This window comes from Hypanus sabinus, chromosome 10 (assembly GCF_030144855.1).
Source record: "Hypanus sabinus isolate sHypSab1 chromosome 10, sHypSab1.hap1, whole genome shotgun sequence".
In the NCBI taxonomy this organism is placed as follows: Eukaryota; Metazoa; Chordata; class Chondrichthyes; order Myliobatiformes; family Dasyatidae; genus Hypanus; species Hypanus sabinus.
Genome location: NC_082715.1, coordinates 160,555,577 through 160,574,626, shown reverse-complemented (window position 1 = coordinate 160,574,626; position 19,050 = coordinate 160,555,577).

Genomic DNA, 19,050 nt, shown 5'->3' with positions numbered 1-19,050 from the left:
TAGAGCAAGGGGTTAGGTGGGGTGGAGTTTGTTAGGTGTTCAGGAATGTTTTCTGATGTGAATGTAGATAAGCCAACTAGAGGAGAGGCTGTACTTGATCTGGTATTGGGAAATGAACCTGGTCAGGTGACAGATCTCTCGGTGGGAGAACATTTTTGAGGTAGTGATCACAACTCTATCTCCTTTACCTTAGTGCTGGAGAGGGATAGGAGCGGACAATTTGGGAAAACATTTAACTGGGATGGGGGGAAATATGATGCTATTGGGCAGGAAATTGCAAACAGATGTTCTCAGGGAAATGCACGGCAGAAATGTGGCAAACATTCAGGGAACATTTGCATGGCGTTCTGCATTGAAGCAGGGAAAGGGTGCTAGAGTAAAAGAACCATGGATGTCGAACATCTGGTTAAGAAGAAAAGCTTCTGAAAGGTTCAAGAAACTAGGTACTGTTAGAGCTGTAAAAAATTACAAGGGTGCCAGGAAGGAGCTCAAGAATGAAATTACGAGAGCTAGAAGGGGCCATGAGAAGGCCTTGGCAAGCTGGATTAAGGAAAAGCCCAAGACATTCCACAAGTACGTGAAGACCAAGAGGATAAGCTGTGTGAGAACAGGTCTAATCAAGAACGTGCATGGAGTCGGAGGAGGTAGCGGAAGTACTTAATGAATACTTTGCTTCAGTATTCACCGGGGAAAAGGATCTTGGCAATTGTGGGGATGATTTACAACACACTGAAATGCTTGAGTGTATAGACATTAAGAGAGAGAATGTGCTGGAGCTTTTGAAAAGTATTAAGTTAGGTAAGTCGCCAGTACTGGATAAGATATACCCTAGGCTATTGTGGGAAGCAAGGGAAGAGATTGCTGAGCCTCTGGCGATGATCAATAGGGACGGAAAAAGTACCAAAGAATTGGAAGGTTGTAGATGTTGTTCCCTTGTTCAAGAAAGGGAGTAGACATAACCCAGGGAATTACAGACCATTCAGTCTTATTTCAGTGATGGGCAAGTTGTTCAGGGTCCTGAGAGGCAGGGTTTGTAGTAGTTGAAGAGATATAATCTGATTAGGGATAGTCAGCATGGCTTTGTCAAAGGCAGGTCAAGACTTATGAACATGATTGAATTCTTTGAGGCTGTAATAAAACACATTGATGAAGGTAGAGCAGTGGATGTAGTGTATATGGATTTCATAAGGCATTTGATAAGGTTCCCCATGCAAGGCTCATTCAGAAAGTAAGGAGGCATGGGATCCAAGGGGACATTGCTTTGTGGATCCAGAATTGGCTTGCCCACAGAAGGCAAAGAGTGGTTGTGGATAGTTTGTATTCTGCATGGAGGTCAGTGACCAGTGGTGTTCCATGGGGATTTTTTCTGGGACCCCTCCTCTTTGTGATTTTTATAAATGACCTGGATAGGAAATAGAAGCATGGGTAAGTAAGTTTGCTGATGACAGTAAAGTTGGGGATGTTGTGGATAGTCTGGAAGGTTATCAGAAATTACAGTGCAACATCGATAGGATGTAGAACTGGGCTGAGAAATGGCAGATGGAGTTCAACCCAGATCAGGGTGAAATGATTCATTTTGGTAGGTCAAATTTGAAGATAGAATATATTATTAATGGTAAGACTCCTGGCAGTGTGCAGGATCAGCAAGATCTTGGGGTCCATGTCCATAGGATACTCAAAGCTGCTGTGCAGGTGACAGTGTTGTTAAGAAGGCATATAGTATGTTAGCCTTCATCAGCTGTGGGATTGCGTTCAAGAGCCATGATATAATGTTACAGCTATATAAGACCTTGGTCAGACCTCACTTGGACTACTGCGTTCAGTTCTAGTCGCCTCATTACAGGAAGGATGTGGATACTATAGAAAGGTGCAGAGGAGATTTACAAGGATGTTGCCTGGATTGGGGAGCGTGCCTTATGAGAATAGGTTGAGTGAACTCGGCCTTTTCCCCTTGGAATGACGGAGGATGAGAGGTGACCTGATAGAGGTGTATAAGATGATGAGAGGCATTGATCATGTGGATAGTCAGAGGCTTTTACCCAGGGCTGAAATGGCTAACACGAGGGGTCATAGTTTTAAGGTGCATGAAAGTAAGTACAAGGGGGATGTCAGAGGTAAGTTTTTCATAAAGAGAGCGGTGAGTGTGTGGAACGTACTTCCAGCAAAAGTGGTAGAGGCAGATACTGTAGGGTCTTTTAAAAGACTCTTAGATAGGTACATGGAGCTTAGAAATATAGAGGGCTATGTGGTAGAAAGATTCCAGGCAGTTTTGAGAATAGATTACATGATCGGTGTAACATTGTGGGCTGAAGGTACTGTGATCTGCTGTAAATTTCTATGTTTCTAAGATCATGGAGCAGCAGAAAAATTCATCGATGAGTTTGCCAAGTTTGCTGATGAAAACCTAACAGCAGGACAACCCTGCAGTGCTGATTTCAAACCTAAAAATGAGTAAAATAGAAATACAGTGTACTGTAACTTTTCAATCAAAACATGACATCATAGGTAGAGACTGAAATTCAGCTGTTGTTTGTTGTTATTAAACAGGTGATTCAGATATTCTTCTTATGCTGCTATTGTTAACTTGCACAAATAATATTTGCATTTTATGAATGGTTTGTAATAATTTTTCTGTTGAACAAGTGTAAGACAAAGATGCTTACTGGTAGCACGTAAATTCAGAGTCAGAAATGATGGCTATGTGTGCAGTTGTAGTAGTCATGTTATAGGAAGGATGTGACTACGCTGAAGAGGTTGTAGAAGAGACTGACAAGAATATTGCTAAAACTAGAGTTTGAGGCACGAGAAGAGATTTGATAGGCTGTATTGTTTTCTCTGGAGCGAAGCAGGCTAGGGAGCGACCACATGAAATCATGAAATTATACATGCCCCTCATTTATAAATGCTCACAATACTCCAAGTGAGGCCTCACCTATGCTTTATAAAGCCTCAGCATTACATCCTTGTTTTTATATTCTTTTCCTCTCAAAACGAAAGCTAACATTGCATTCACCTTCCTTACCGCCGGCTCAGCCCACAAGTTAACCTTCTGAGAACCCTGGACAAAGACAATCTTTGCACCTCTGATTTTTGAATGTTCTTCCCATTTAGAAAATAGGCACTGCCTTCATCCTTCTGCCAAAGTGCATCACCATGCGGTTCCCTATATTATATCCATCTGCAACTTCTTTGCCCATCCCCACTCCAATCTGTCTAACTCCTACAGACACCCTGCTTCCTCAACACTATCTGTCCCACCACTATCTTGGTCACAAAACCATCAGTTCCATCATCCAAATCATTAACATACAACACGAAAAGAAGCAATCCCAACAAAGAAGCCTACGGCACACCACTAGTTACTGCAGCGAACCAAGAAAGGCACCCTTTATTCCCACTCTTTGCCTCCTTCCAGTCAGCCAATCTTCTATCCATGCTAGTACCTTCCTGTAATACCATGGGCTTTTATCTTGTTAAGCAACTTCACATGCAGCTCCTTGTCAAAGGCCTTCTGAAAATCCATACAAACAACATACACGGACTCTCCTTTGTATATCCTGCCTGTTATTTTCTCAAAGAATTCCAACAGATTTGCCAGGCAAGATTTCCGCCTTAAAAAACTTTGCTGACTTTGGCCTACTTAATCATGTGTCTCCAAATTCTCTCAAACCTCACCCTTAGTAATAGATTCCAAAGTCTTCTCAACTCCTGAAGTCAGGCTAACTGGTCTATAATTTACTTTCCTTTGCCTCCCTCCCTTCTTAAAGAGTGGAGCGATACTTGCAATTTTCTCGTCCTCAGGAACCATTCCAGAATGTAGTGATGCTTGGAAGATCATTACTAATGTTTCCATAATCTCTTCAGCTACCTCTTTCAGAACCCTGGGGTGTAATCTATCTAATCCAGATGACTTACCTACCTTCAGACTTCTCAGCTTCCCAAGCACCTGGGAAGCATGCTGACTACCCTAAATGCTTTCCAAATGCTCTTACATCATCTCCCTCAGAATCCTCGAGTAACTTACGTACGGCACTGGTCTATAGTTCCCAGGTTTTTCTTTGCAGACCTTGTTAAATAAAGGCACATTAGACACCTTCCAAGTTTCCAGAATTTCACCCAACATCGTGGACATATCTCAGCCAGTTATCCTTCAATTTCTTCTGTAGCTTCCCACATTGTTCTTCAATATGTCTGATCAGGCCCTGGAAATTTATCAGCCTTCACAGTTTTAAGACACCTATCACCTGCTCTTTTGTAATGTAGACTATCTATCTTCAAGACCTGCCCATTATCTGTATTTATCCACGGTAAAACCAGAGGAGTAATACACATAGAGGACTGATCTCCTGTGGCTCCACACTTTGACGTCCTCTTTGGTCTTTGAGGGGCCCTATTCTATCCTGAGTTTCTCTTTTTCATCTAATATACTTATAAAATCACTTCGGATTCACCATAGTATTTTCTGCTAAAGGTATCTCATGACCTCTTTTAGAACATTGAACAGAACACAGCACTGTTGTGCTGCACTAACTAGACTAGAAATTAAATGTCCATAATTAAAGGTACGTGCATCAATCCTCATCAACAGATCAGAGGTGGAGAGCATCAGCATCTTTAAGTTCCTTTGTGTTATCATTTCAGAAGATCTATCCTGGTCCAACATAAATGCCATGATGAAGAAAGGACAACAGCACCCTACTTTCTTAGAAGTTTGCGAAGGTTTTGCATGTCATCTAAAACTTTGACAAACTCCTATAGATGTGTGGTGGAGAGTATATTGACTGGTTCCATCAAGGCCTGGGATGGAAACACCAATGTCCTCACATCTACATGGAGTGCTGTCGGAAGAAAGCAGCATCTATCATCCAGGGCATCACCATTCAGGCCATGCTTTCTTCTCACTGTTGCCATCAAGAAGGTGGTACAGGAGCCTCAGGGCCCACTTCACAAGGTTCAGGAACAGTTATTACCCCTCAATCATCAGGCTCTTGAACCAGAATGGATAACTCCACTTGCCCCCATAACTGAACTGTCCCCACAACCTATGGACTCACTTTCAAGGACTCTTCATCTCATGTCCTTGATATGTATTGCTTATTTATTTTTAATATTACTTTTTGTATTTGCACAGTTTGTTGACTTTTGCACATTGGTTGTTTGCCTGTCCTGTTAGGTCTTGTTTCTCATTGTGTTTCTTGCATTTACTTTGAATTGCTGCAAGAAAATGAATCTCAGGGTTGTGTATAGTGGCATATATGTACATTGATAATGAATTTACTTTGAACTTTGAATTTTAACTAAACTAATCCCTTCTAACTACGCAATGTCCATATCCTGTCATTCTTTGCACATTCATGTGCCCATCCAAGTGCCTCTTAAATTCCTCCATTGAATTTGCCAGCAACACCCCCCTCAGCAGCATTCCAGGCACATGTGTAACAGGAACAAACTTAGCCTGCGCATCTCTTATGAACTTACCTTCTTGCATCTTAAGAGGCCAGACAGCATCTATGGGAGGAGGTAGTGACGAAAGCGGGAGGTCTGGCCTGCTGAGTTCTGCCAGCATTTTGTGTTTTTATTTATTTCCAGCATCTGCAGATTCACCCGTGTTGCCCTCTAGTATTAGACATTTCTTCCCTGGGAGAACGTCTACAATATCTCTACCTCACATAATTTTCTCCCTTTAGCCACCACTGTTCCAGAGAAAGCAACTCCATTTTGTTCAACACACACAAAATGCTGGTTGTTCAAATTTCCAGCATCTTCAGATTTCCTCGTGTTTGTCCATTTTGTTCAAAGCTCATGCCTGCTAATCTAGGCAGCATCCTAGCAAACCTCTTCTGCCCCCTCCACATCGTCCCTATAATGGGGCAACCAGAACCGAATACAATACTGCAGGCACTCTAACCAGCACTTCATCAAACAGCAACATAACTTCGTTATCCTTGAACTTATTACCTCAAATAAAAAAGGCAGAAGTGCCATGTGCCTTCCTTACCATCTTTTTAACCTGCGCAGCCAATTTCAAGGAGCTATGGATTTGGACCCCAAGATCCCTCTATATATCATCTCTGTTAAGGGTTTTGCCATTAACAGTGTACAGTCCCTTTACATTTGATCTCCCAAGTGCTTCTAAACTGAAGCAAGAGGCAGAGAGAGAAGAAGTAAAGGCATCTTGGAGAGAAGCTGATCGGGGAAAAGAGGCTAGACTGCGCAGGCGTGTGATGTAGGGTGCCAAAGGTTTAAAACAAAAGACCACCATATACAGCGGCCAACGCCGGAGTGGACTGAGGCAGAGTGGGACAGCTTTGGTGAAGTTTGAATGGGGTATGCGCAAGAAAGCGTGAAAGCGGGAGAATGTAAAAAGCGAGAGGAGTCTGAGGACGAGCTTCACTCCCAGTGAGGTAAGGCCGGGTAAGTTTCTTTAATTAATTTAATTACCTTAGGAGTAGGTAATGGAGGCTGCAGTTAGGGCAGTCGAGTGCTCCGTTTGCAGTATGTGGGAAGTCAGGGCGAGCACAGCTGTCCCTGATGACTACACCTGCAAAAGGTGCATCCAGCTGCAGCTCCTGACAAACCGTGTTCGGGAACTGGAGCTGGAGGCAGAGGCAGAAATAGACAGGAGTTTCAGGGAGATAGTCACCCCTAAGAGTCAGGAGACAGGTAGCTGGGTGACTGTCAGGAGAGGGAAGAGGAATAGACAGAATGAGCAGAGACCCCTGTGGCCGTTCCCATCAACAATAAGTATACAGCTATGTGTGGAGCCAAAAGAGATGGGGGAGATTCTGAACCATTTCTTTTCTTCGGTCTTCACTAAGGAGAAGGATATTGAATTGTGTAAGGTAAGGGAAACAAGAAGGGAAGTTATGGAAACTATGGCCATTAAAGAGGAGGAAGTATTGACACTTTTAAGGAATATAAAAGTGGATAAGTCTCCGGGTCCTGACAGGATATTCCCTAGGACCTTGAGGGAAGTTAGTGTAGAAATAGCAGAGTTTCTGACAGAAATAGTTCAAATGTCATTAGAGACGGGGATGGTGCCAGAGGATTGGCTTATTGCTCGTGTTGTTCCATTGTTTAAAAAGGGTTCTAAGAGTAAACCTAGCAATTACAGGCCTGTAAGTTTGACGTCAGTGGTGGGTAAATTAATGGAAAGTATTCTTAGAGATGGTATATATAATTATCTGGATAGACAGGGTCTGATTAGGAACAGTCTACATGGATTTGTGCGTGGAAGGTCATGTTTAACAAATCTTATTTAATTTTTTGAAGAGGTTAAAGCAGTGGATGTTATCTATATGGACTTCAGTAAGACCTATGACAAGGATCCTTACGGAAGGTTAGTTAGGAAGGTTCAATCATTAGGTATTAATATTGAAGTAGTAAAATGGATTCAACAGTGGCTGGATGGGAGATGCCAGAGAGTAGTGGTGGATAACTGTTTGTCAGGTTGGAGGCCGGTGACTAGTGGTGTGCCTCAGGGATCTGTACTGGGTCCAATGTTGTTTGTCATATACATTAATGATCTGGTTGATGGGGTGGTAAATTGGATTAGTAAGTATGCAGATGATACTAAGACAGGTGGTGTTGTGGATAATGAAGTAGGTTTTCAGTGTCAGGGTCCAGTCCGGAACCACAGAGTCCGCTCCGGGTCCTGCAGTTGTCCCTCCCATCACCCGTGATCTAGTTAGGACCCTCCTGGTTCAAGGAGACACACCTGTAACTCATTGAGCTGCAGGTGTTTATAAGGGGCCTTGGGACTGGGACCGGGACCAGGCGGGTGGTCGTTTTGTTCTGTTTCCTGTTTCTCCGCCGGCTCTGAACTCGTCTCTGCATTCTGTTATCCCGCCCGGGCTCAGACCTATTCTTCATCATGCTTCTCTGCCCGTACCAGTATTGCCAGGTTGGTCTGCTCCCCATCTTTCTTCCCATGCGCTGGTCCCGCTTCTCTGCTCGGTTTTGTTTTTTGCGCGGTCGCGCTGTCTGCCGGCCGTTTCCGAATTTCCCGTTGTCATGGCTGTTGTGTTGGTCGACCTGGACCTATGCCCGTTCCTACCCCTTGCCCCTGTCGGGCACGTCTGGCCGACCCGCCCTGGTCCGGCGGGGGTTCTGCCCCCTACTTCTCTTCCGCCCAAACCCTGGGATAGTGACCCGCACCGGCCTAGAGGTCCGCGTCGTGCCCAGGCCTCCGGTGTTTCCGCCTGGGAGGCGCCTCTACCCGGGACGCCCAGGGAGGGCTCTCTGCTAGCTTATTGCCCTAGACCTGTCTGTCTGTCTGCCTGCCTGAATCCCGGGAGCCTGCCTACCTGCCTGAACTCCGGGAGCCCGCTCCGCTCCGCCCGCCTGGGACTCCGGGAGCCCGCTCCGCTCCGCCCGCCTGGGACTCCGGGAGCCCGCTCCGCTCCGCCCGCCTGGGACTCCGGGAGCCCGCTCCGCTCCGCCCGCCTGGGACTCCGGGAGCCCGCTCCGCTCCGCCCGCCTGGGACTCCGGGAGCCCGCTCCGCTCCGTCCGCCTGGGACTCCGGGAGCCCGCTCCTCTCCGCCCGCCTGGGACTCCGGGAGCCCGCTCCGCTCCGCCCGCCTGGGACTCCGGGAGCCCGCTCCGCTCCGCCCGCCTGGGACTCCGGGAGCCCGCTCCGCTCCGCCCGCCTGGGACTCCGGGAGCCCGCTCCGCTCCGCCCGCCTGGGACTCCGGGAGCCCGCTCCGCTCCGCCCGACTGAACTCTATCTACCTGAACCCCAGCTCTACCCTTAAGTGCCATGGCATCCCCATCCTGTCCTCCCCCTAGTCCTTCAGTGTCTGCGTCATGCGTTTGGATCCATCCGGCCCCACCTGACATGTGGAGAGATTTAGGCCAGTTAGAATAGTGGGCTGAAAGATTGAAGATGGAATTTAATGCTGATAAGTGTGAGGTGCTACATTTTTGTAAGTCTAATCAAAATAGGACATACATGGTAAATGGTAGGGCATTGAAGAATGCAGTAGAACAGAGTGATCTAGGAATAATGGTGCGAAGTTCCCTGAAGGTGGAATCTCATGTGGACAGGGTGGTGAAGAAAGCTTATGGTATGCTGGCCTTTATAAATCAGAGCATTGAGTATAGGAGTTGGGATGTAACGTTAAAATTGTTCAAGGCATTGGTAAGGCCAAATTTGGAGTATTGTGTACAGTTCTGGTCACTGAATTATAGGAAAGATGTCAACAAAATAGAGGGAGTACTGAGAAGATTTACTAGAACATTACCTGGGTTTCAGCACCTAAGTTACAGTGAAATGTTGAACAAGTTAGGTCTTTATTCTTTGGAGCGTAGAAGGTTGAGGGGGGACTTGATAGAGGTATTTAAAATTGAGGGGGATAGATGGAGTTGATGTGAATAGGCTTTTTCCATTGAGAGTAGGGGAGATTCAAACAAGAGGACAAGAGTTGAGAGTTAGGGGGCAAAAGTTTAGGGGTAACACGAGGGGGAATTTCTTTACTCAGAGTGGTAGCTGTGTGGAACGAGCTTCCAGTAGAAGTGGTAGAGGCAGGTTCGATATTGTCATTTAGAGTAAAATTAGATAGGTATATGGACAGGAAAGGAATGGAGGGTTATGGACTGAGTGCATGTCAGTGGGACTAGGTGAGAGTAAGCATTCGGCATGGACTAGAAGGGTCAAGATGGCCTGTTTCCGTGCTGTAGTTATCTGGTTATAATACCTCACACTTGACTGGATTAAACTCCATCTGCAACTTCTCTACCCATATCTGCAGCTGGTCTACCGTACATCCTGATATTTTCTTTGGCAATCTTCTACGTTATCCACAAAGCCATAACACTGGTATCGGATAAGGAGCCACAATGTCCAACTTAGGAATGTGTGTTAGCCAATCAGGATTGTGGGATGTGAGGGAAGGTTCTGGAGAGCTGTGGGGTCGAATTTTCTAAAGGACAGTAGTCTGGTTTGGGGTCTTTTGGCAGGAGCTGCGGAGGGGTGGGGGGGACAAGGGACGATGCCACAGAACTTCGTTAGAAGGAGAGTCCTCATTGCAAGGAGTGCTTTGTGCAGATGAATGACTCCATGAAGTAAGGGCCAATACTCCGGAGAAAGCCAGTTCAGTCAAGATGGTCGAGGGGAGTTGGAAATGTGGTGTGTGCTTTCACATGTGAGTAAAGAAGTACACCCGAATGCTCCAGTATGAGCTCTGACGTTAGGTGCACATTGGACTGGTTTAACTGTAATGGGCCCTTACATTTTACCCTTCTTTTTTCTGTAACTGGTTGTTAAAGTTGAAAATTTGGTAAATATATTTTCTTTATAATTTTATGCTGGTATACGATCTGTTATTTCTGGGCTACATATAACTGTGAATAGGCAGTATTTACACAGTGACAGGAGTTGAACAGCAAGACAGGCAAGAAAATGACCTGGAGCAGGGATAGCTGAATGGATTAAATTGCTTTAATTTCAATGCCAAGAAGCCTGACAGGTAAAGTGGATCAGCTTAAGAGCTTAGGTAGCTATGTGAGACTGGGATATTATGGAAACATGGCTAAGGGAGGGACATCATTGGCAGCTAAATGTTTTTGGATACATATGCTTTAGGCAGAATAGAGGTGGAGGAAAGAAAGAAGGGGGAATTGCATTTTTGATTAAGAAGAATGTCGCAGCAGTAGTCAGAGATGAAGTTACTGGAGGTTTTATGGGTGGAGCTAAAAATAACAAGGGGAAGATCACATTGTTGCGATTGTACCCTCTAATAGTCAATGATAATTAGAAGAACAATGTACAGGGAGATTGTGCAGAGTTGTCAGAAAAATAGGGTTCTTAAGAGATTTTAATTTCCTAATGTAGACTTGGACTGCCATTCTGTTAAGGGCTTAGATGGGGTGGAATGTATTAAATGCATTCAGGAAACTTTATTTGGGTAATATATAGAGGAAGCCCAACCTACACTTGGGTAATATATAGAGGAAGCCCAGCCTACACTTGGGTAATATATAGAGGAAGCCCAGCCTACACTTGGGTAACATATAGAGGAAGCCCAGCCTACACTTGGGTAATATATAGAGGAAGCCCAGCCTACACTTGGGTAACATATAGAGGAAGCCCAGCCTACACTTGGGTAACATATAGAGGAAGCCCAGCCTATGCTTGGGTAACATATAGAGGAAGCCCAGCCTACGCTTGGGTAATATATAGAGGAAGCCCAGCCTACACTTGGGTAACATATAGAGGAAGCCCAGCCTACACTTGGGTAATATATAGAGGAAGCCCAGCCTACACTTGGGTAACATATAGAGGAAGCCCAGCCTACGCTTGGGTAACATATAGAGGAAGCCCAGCCTATGCTTGGGTAACATATAGAGGAAGCCCAGCCTACACTTGGGTAATATATAGAGGAAGCCCAGCCTACACTTGGGTAACATATAGAGGAAGCCCAGCCTACACTTGGGTAATATATAGAGGAAGCCCAGCCTACACTTGGGTAACATATAGAGGAAGCCCAGCCTACACTTGGGTAACATATAGAGGAAGCCCAGCCTACACTTGGGTAATATATAGAGGAAGCCCAGCCTACGCTTGGGTAACATATAGAGGAAGCCCAGCCTACGCTTGGGTAATATATAGAGGAAGCCCAGCCTACACTTGGGTAACATATAGAGGAAGCCCAGCCTACACTTGGGTAACATATAGAGGAAGCCCAGCCTACACTTGGGTAACATATAGAGGAAGCCCAGCCTACACTTGGGTAACATATAGAGGAAGCCCAGCCTACACTTGGGTAACATATAGAGGAAGCCCAGCCTACACTTGGGTAACATATAGAGGAAGCCCAGCCTACACTTGGGTAACATATAGAGGAAGCCCAGCCTACACTTGGGTAACATATAGAGGAAGCCCAGCCTACACTTGGGTAACATATAGAGGAAGCCCAGCCTACACTTGGGTAATATATAGAGGAAGCCCAGCCTACACTTGGGTAACATATAGAGGAAGCCCAGCCTACACTTGGGTAACATATAGAGGAAGCCCAGCCTACACTTGGGTAACATATAGAGGAAGCCCAGCCTACACTTGGGTAACATATAGAGGAAGCCCAGCCTACACTTGGGTAACATATAGAGGAAGCCCAGCCTACACTTGGGTAACATATAGAGGAAGCCCAGCCTATGCTTGGGTAATATATAGAGGAAGCCCAGCCTACACTTGGGTAATAAGCCAAGTGACTGAGGCGACCAGTGGCCATATTTCTTTTTGCTTTTTTGCGTTGCTCTGTCGTGGCAGGTGAGCCCGGACCGGTGCCATGCTGGAACTCGGGGAGGCTGACACTGCCCCTGAAGACCATGTGGGCAGGAGGAGTGTTCAGCTGCAGCCCCTGATAGACCGCATGGCAGCACTGGAACTGCTCATGGACTCGCTTTGGAGCATCCGAGATGCTGAGAATGTCATGGATACCACATTCAGTGAGTTGGTCACACCGCAGTTTAAGGATCTAAGGAAAGATAGGGAATGGGTGACCAACAGTAAGAGTAGTAGCAGGAAAATAGTACAGGAGTCTCCTGCGGTCATCTCCCTCCAAAACAGACACACTGCTTTGGAGTCTGTTGGGGGAGAAGGCTCATCAGGTGAAGGCAGCAGTAGACAAGATCATAGCACCGTGTTTGGCTCTGCTGTGCACGAGGGCAAAAAAAAGAGTGGCGGAGCTGTTGTGGTAGGGGATTCCATGGTAAGGGCAACAGAGAGGAGCTTCTGTGGCTGCAAACGGGACTCCCATATGGTGCGTTGCCTCCCGGGTGCAAGGGTCAGAGATGTCTTGGAGAGGCTGCAGGGCATTCTGAAAGGGGAGGGTGAGCAGCTAACATGTAGGTATTCACGACATAGGAAGAAAGTGGGATGAGGTCCTACGAGCTGAATTTGGGGAGCTAGGAGATAAATTAAAGAGTAGGACCTCAAAGTTAATAATCTCAGGATTAATACCAGTGCCACGTGCTAGCCAGAGTTGGAATAGCAGGATAGCCAGAATATGTGGCTTGAGCGGTGGTACAGGAGGGAGGGCTTCAGATTCTGGGTGCATTGGAACCGCTTCCGGGGGAGGTGGGACCAGTACCATCCGGACGGTCTACATCTGGGCAGGGCCCGGATCAATGTCCTAGGGAGATTGTTTGCTCGTGATCTTGTGGAGGTTTTAAACAAATATGGCAGGGGGGTGGGAACCCACACAGAAAAGGGAAGTGATGCAGGGACCAAAGCTAGAGTTAATTAAGATAAAAGAATAGAGTGCATAAAAGTACAAAGCAAAAATCACATAGGTCACTAGATTGTAAAAGGACAATGAGGACAAGAGCACTTTATCTAAATGCCCGTAGTATTAGAAACAAGGTTAGTGAACTTGTGGCACAGGTCAGTACCAAGGCATATGATATAGTGGCCATTACAGAAACATGATTGCAAGGTGGAGATGACTGGAATTAAATATCCAAGGGTATCAGGTAATACGGAAGGATAGACAGGAGGGCAAAGGAGGTGGGGTGGCACTCTTAAGGATGAGATCAGGATGATTGTGAGAGATGATATAAGATCTACAGAGCAAAATGCTCAGTCCATCTGGGTAGAGATTAAGAATAGTAAAGGGAAAAAAGTCACTGGTGTGTGTTGTCTATAGGCCACCTAATAAAAATATTACAGTGGCAGAGGTGATTAGCCAAGAAATTACTGAGGCTTGTAAGAACAGAACGGCAGTTGCCATGCAGGATTTTAACTTCCAGATAGATTGGGTGAATCAGGTTGGTCAAGGAAGTCGTGAGGAGGACTTCATAGAATGTATCCGTGATGGCTTTCTTGAGCAGCATGTTAGTGAACCTATAAGGGAAAATGCTATCTTGGATCTAGTCCTGTGCAATGAGACAGGTAAGATTAACGATCTTGTAGTCAGGGATCCTCTTGGAAAGAGTGATCATAGTATGATTGAATTTCGCATGCAGATGGAGGATGTAATTATCATGGTCTGTGATGTCCGTATTCCGGTTCATGGTCTGGTCCGTGGACTCCGGACTCTATGTCTTCTGGATGTCTGTTGTCTCAGTTGGGCTGAATCACAGGCACCTGATTCTCATATTCAGGCTGGAATATAAACGGCCCTGGGTTCGAGTGTGGTGGCTGGTTTGTCCCGTTAGTATCCTGTCCTTGCCTCTGTGGGGTAATTCAGGCCGTTCTTGTAGTTACCCTACGGTGGGATCTGTCCCTTCCTGTCCTTGCCTCCGTTGGTTAAGTCAGACCGTCTTTGCCGTTACCGAGGCTGGACTGCTCCCTTTCTTCCCTCTGAAGCCCTACCAGCAACCTCACCTGTATGGCCGTCAGGTTCAGCTGTCGGAGGGAGAGCGGAGCCTTGCCACACCAACAGAAGGAACCACCTATCGTTGAGATTGGGACTGTCTCTCTGTGTCCCTGTGTTTAGTATCTGTGTATGAATACCGGCTCTATTTCCTGTCCCCAAGGAGGGGTCCCGACTCTATGTAAAGCCCCAGCCCTACGTCCTGTCACCAAAGAGCGGTCCTGACTCTGTGTAAAGCCCCGGCCCTACGTCCTGTCCCCAAGGAGGGGTCCTGACTCTGTGAAAAGCCCCAGCCCTACGTCCTGTCCCCAAGGAGGGGTCCTATGTAAAGCCCCAGCCCTACGTCCTGTCCCCAAGGAGGGGTCCTGACTCTATGTAAATCTCCAGCCCTACGTCCTGTCCCCAAGGAGGGGTCCTGACTCTCTGTAAAGCCCCGGCCCTACGTCCTGTCCCCAAGCAGGGGTCCTGACGCTATGTAAATCCCCGGCCCTACGTCCTGTCCCCAAGGAGGGGTCCTGACTATAAGTAAATCCCCGGCCCTACGTCCTGTCCCCAAAGAGGGGTCCTGACTATGTGTAAAGCCCCGGCCCTACGTCCTGACCCCAAGGAGGGGTCCTGACTCTGTATAAAATCCCGGCCCTATGTCCTGTCCCCAAGCAGGGGTCCTGACTCTCTGTAAAGCCCCGGCCCTACGTCCTGACCCCAAGGAGGGGTGCTGACTCTGTGTAAAATCCCGGCCCTACGTCCTGTCCACAAGGAACGGTCCTGACTCTATGTACAGCCCCGGCCCGATGTCCTGTACCCAAGGAGGGGTCCTGACTCTATATAAAGCCCCGGCCCTACGTCCTGTCCCCAAAGAGGGGTCCTGACTATAAGTAAATCCCCGGCCCTACGTCCTGTCCCCAAAGAGGGGTCCTGACTATGTGTAAAGCCCCGGCCCTACGTCCTGTCCCCAAGTAGGGGTATTGACTCTATGTAAAGCCCCAGCCCTACGTCCTGTCCCCAAGGAGGGGTCCTGACTCCGTGTAAACCCCCGGCCATACGTCCTGTCCCCAGGGAGGGGTCCTGACTCTATGTAAAGCCCGGCCCTATGTCCTGTCCCCAAGGAGGGGTCCTGACTCTGTGTAAATCCCCGGCCCTACGTCCTGTCCCCAAGGAGGGGTCCTGACTCTATGTAAAGCCCCGGCCCTACGTCCTGTCCCCAAGGAGGGCTCCTGACTCTGTGTAAAGCCCCGGCCCTATGTCCTGTCCCCAAGGAGGGGTCCCGACTCTATGTAAAGCCCCGGCCCTAAGTCCAGTCCCCAAAGAGGGGTCCTGACTATGTGTAAAGTCCCGGCCCTACGTCCTGTCCCCAAGGAGGGGTCCTGACTCTGTGTATGAGTCCCGGCCCTACATCATGCCCCCAAGGAGGGGTCCAGACTCTATGTGAAGCCCCGGCCCTACGTCCAATCCCAAGGAGGGGTCCTGACTATGTGTAAAGCCCCGGCCCTACGTCCTGTCCCCAAGGAGGGGTCCCAATTCTGTGTAAAGCCCCGGCCCTACATCCTGTCCACAAGGATGGGTCCCAACTCTGTGTAAATCCCCGGCCCTATGTCCTGTCCCCAAGCAGGGGTCCTGACTCTGTGTAAAGCCCCAGCCCTATGTCCTGTCCCCAAGGAGGGGTCCTGACTCTGTGTAAATCCCCGGCCCTACGTCTTGTCCCCAAGGAGGGGACCCGACTCTATGTAAAGCTCCGGCCCTACGTCCTGTCACCAAGGAGGGGTCCCGACTCTATGTAAATCCCCGGCCCTACGTCTTGTCCCCAAGGAGGGGTCCCGACTCTATGTAAACCCTGGCCCTACGTCTTATCCCCAAGGAGGGGTCCCGACTCTATGTAAATCCCCGGCCCTACGTCTTGTCCCCAAGGAGGGGTCCCGACTCTATGTAAAGCCCCAGCCCTTCGTCCTGTCCCCAAGGAGGGGTCCTGACTCTGTGTAAATCCCCGGCCCTACGTCCTGTCCCCAAGGAGGGGTCCTGACTCTATGTAAAGCCCCGGCCCTACGTCCTGTCCCCAAGGAGGGCTCCTGACTCTGTGTAAAGCCCCGGCCCTACGTCCTGTCCCCAAGGAGGGGTCCCGACTCTATGTAAAGCCCCGGCCCTACATCCAGTCCCCAAAGAGGGGTCCTGACTATGTGTAAAGTCCCGGCCCTACATCCTGTCCCCAAGGAGGGGTCCTGACTCTATGTAAAGCCCCGACCCTACGTCCTGTCCCCAAGGAGGGGTCCTGACTCTGTGTAAATACCCGGCCCTACGTCCTGTCCCCAAGGAGGGGTCCTGACTCTATGTAAAGCCCCAGCCCTACGTCCTGTCCCCAAGGAGGGGTCCTGACTCTATGTAAAGCCCCAGCCCTACGTCCTGTCCCCAAGGAGGGGTCCTGACTGTGTAAATTCCCGGCCCTACGTCCTGTCCCCAAGGAGGGGTCCTGATTCTGTGTAAAGCCCCGGCCCTACGTCCTGTCCCCAAGGAGGGCTCCTGACTCTGTGTAAAGCCCCGGCCCTACGTCCTGTCCCCAAGGAGGGGTCCTGACTCTATGTAAAACCCCGGCCCTACGTCCTGTCCCCAAGGAGGGGTCCTGACTATGTGTAAAGCCCCAGCCCTACGTCCTGTCCCCAAAGAGGGGTCCTGACTCTGTGTAAAGCCCCGGCCCTACGTCCTGTCCCCAAGGAGGGGTCTTGACTCTGTGTAAATCCCCGGCCCTACGTCCTGTCTCCAAGGAGGTGTCCTGACTCTATGTAAATCCCTGGCCTTACGTCCTGTCCCCAAGCAGGGGTCCCGACTTCGTGTAAAGCCCCGGCCCTACGTCCTGTCCTCAAGCAGGGGTCCCGACTTCGTGTAAAGCCCCGGCCCTACGTCCTGTCCCCAAGGAGGGGCCCTGACTCTATGTAAAACCCCGGCCCTACGTCCTGTCCCCAAGGAGGGGTCCTGACTATGTGTAAAGCCCCAGCCCTACGTCCTGTCCCAAAAGAGGGGTCCTGACTCTCTGTAAAGCCCCGGCCCTACGTCCTGTCCCCAAGGAGGGTTCCTGACTCTGTGTAAATCCCCGGCCCTACGTCCTGTCCCCAAGGAGGTGTCCTGACTCTATGTAAATCCCCGGCCCTACGTCCTGTCCCCAAGCAGGGGTCCCGACTTTGTGTAAAGCCCCGGCCCTACGTCCTGTCCCCAAGGAGGGGTCCTGACTCTGTATAAAGCCCCGGCCCTACGTCCTGTCCCCAAGGAGGGCTCCTGACTCTGTGTAAAGCCCCGGCCCTACGTCCTGTCCCCAAGGAGGGGTCCCGACTCTATGTAAAGCCCCGGCCCTACGTCCAGTCCCCAAAGAGGGGTCCTGACTATGTGTAAAGTCCCGGCCCTACGTCCTGTCCCCAAGGAGGGGTCCTGACTCTGTGTATGTCCCGGCCCTACGTCATGCCCCCAAGGAGGGCTCCAGACTCTGTGTAAAGCCCAGGCCGTACATCCTGTCCCCAAGGAGGGGTCCTGACTGTGTAAATACCCGGCCCTACGTCCTGTCCCCAAGGAGGGGTCCTGACTCTGTGTAAAGCCCCAGCCCTACGTCCTGTCCCCAAAGAGGGGTCCTGACTCTATGTAAAGCCCCAGCCCTACGTACTGTCCCCAAGGAGGGGTCCAGACTCTGTGTAAAGCCCCGGCCCTACGTCCTGTCCCCAAGGAGGGGTCCTGACTGTGTAAATTCCCGGCCCTACATCCTGTCCCCAAGGAGGGGTCCTGATTCTGTGTAAAGCCCCGGCCCTACGTCCTGTCCCCAAGGAGGGCTCCTGACTCTGTGTAAAGCCCCGGCCCTACGTCCTGTCCCCAAGGAGGGGTCCTGACTCTATGTAAAACCCCGGCCCTACGTCCTGTCCCCAAGGAGGGGTCCTGACTATGTGTAAAGCCCCAGCCCTACGTCCTGTCCCCAAAGAGGGGTCCTGACTCTGTGTAAAGCCCCGGCCCTACGTCCTGTCCCCAAGGAGGGGTCTTGACTCTGTGTAAATCCCCGGCCCTACGTCCTGTCTCCAAGGAGGTGTCCTGACTCTATGTAAATCCCCGGCCTTACGTCCTGTCCCCAAGCAGGGGTCCCGACTTCGTGTAAAGCCCCGGCCCTACGTCCTGTCCTCAAGCAGGGGTCCCGACTTCGTGTAAAGCCCCGGCCCTACGTCCTGTCCCCAAGGAGGGGCCCTGACTCTATGTAAAACCCCGGCCCTACGTCCTGTCCCCAAGGAGGGGTCCTGACTATGTGTAAAGCCCCAGCCCTATGTCCTGTGCCAAAAGAGGGGTCCTGACTCTGTGTAAAGCCCCGGCCCTACGTCCTGTCCCCAAGGAGGGTTCCTGACTCTGTGTAAATCCCCGGCCCTACGTCCTGTCCCCAAGGAGGTGTCCTGACTCTATGTAAATCCCCGGCCCTACGTCCTGTCCCCAAGCAGGGGTCCCGACTTTGTGTAAAGCCCCGGCCCTACGTCCTGTCCCCAAGGAGGGGTCCTGACTCTGTGTTCCATATGAGTCCCGGCCCTATGTCCTGTTCCCAAGGAGGGGTCCCGGCTCTGTGTTCCATATGAGTCCCGGCCCTATGTCCTGTCCCCAAGGAGGGGTCCCGGCTCTGTGTTCCATATGAGCCCCAGCCCTATGTCCTGTCCCCAAAGAGGGGTCCCGACTCTGTGTTCCATATGAGTCCCGGCCCTGCATCCTGTCCCCAAGGAGGGGTCCCGGCT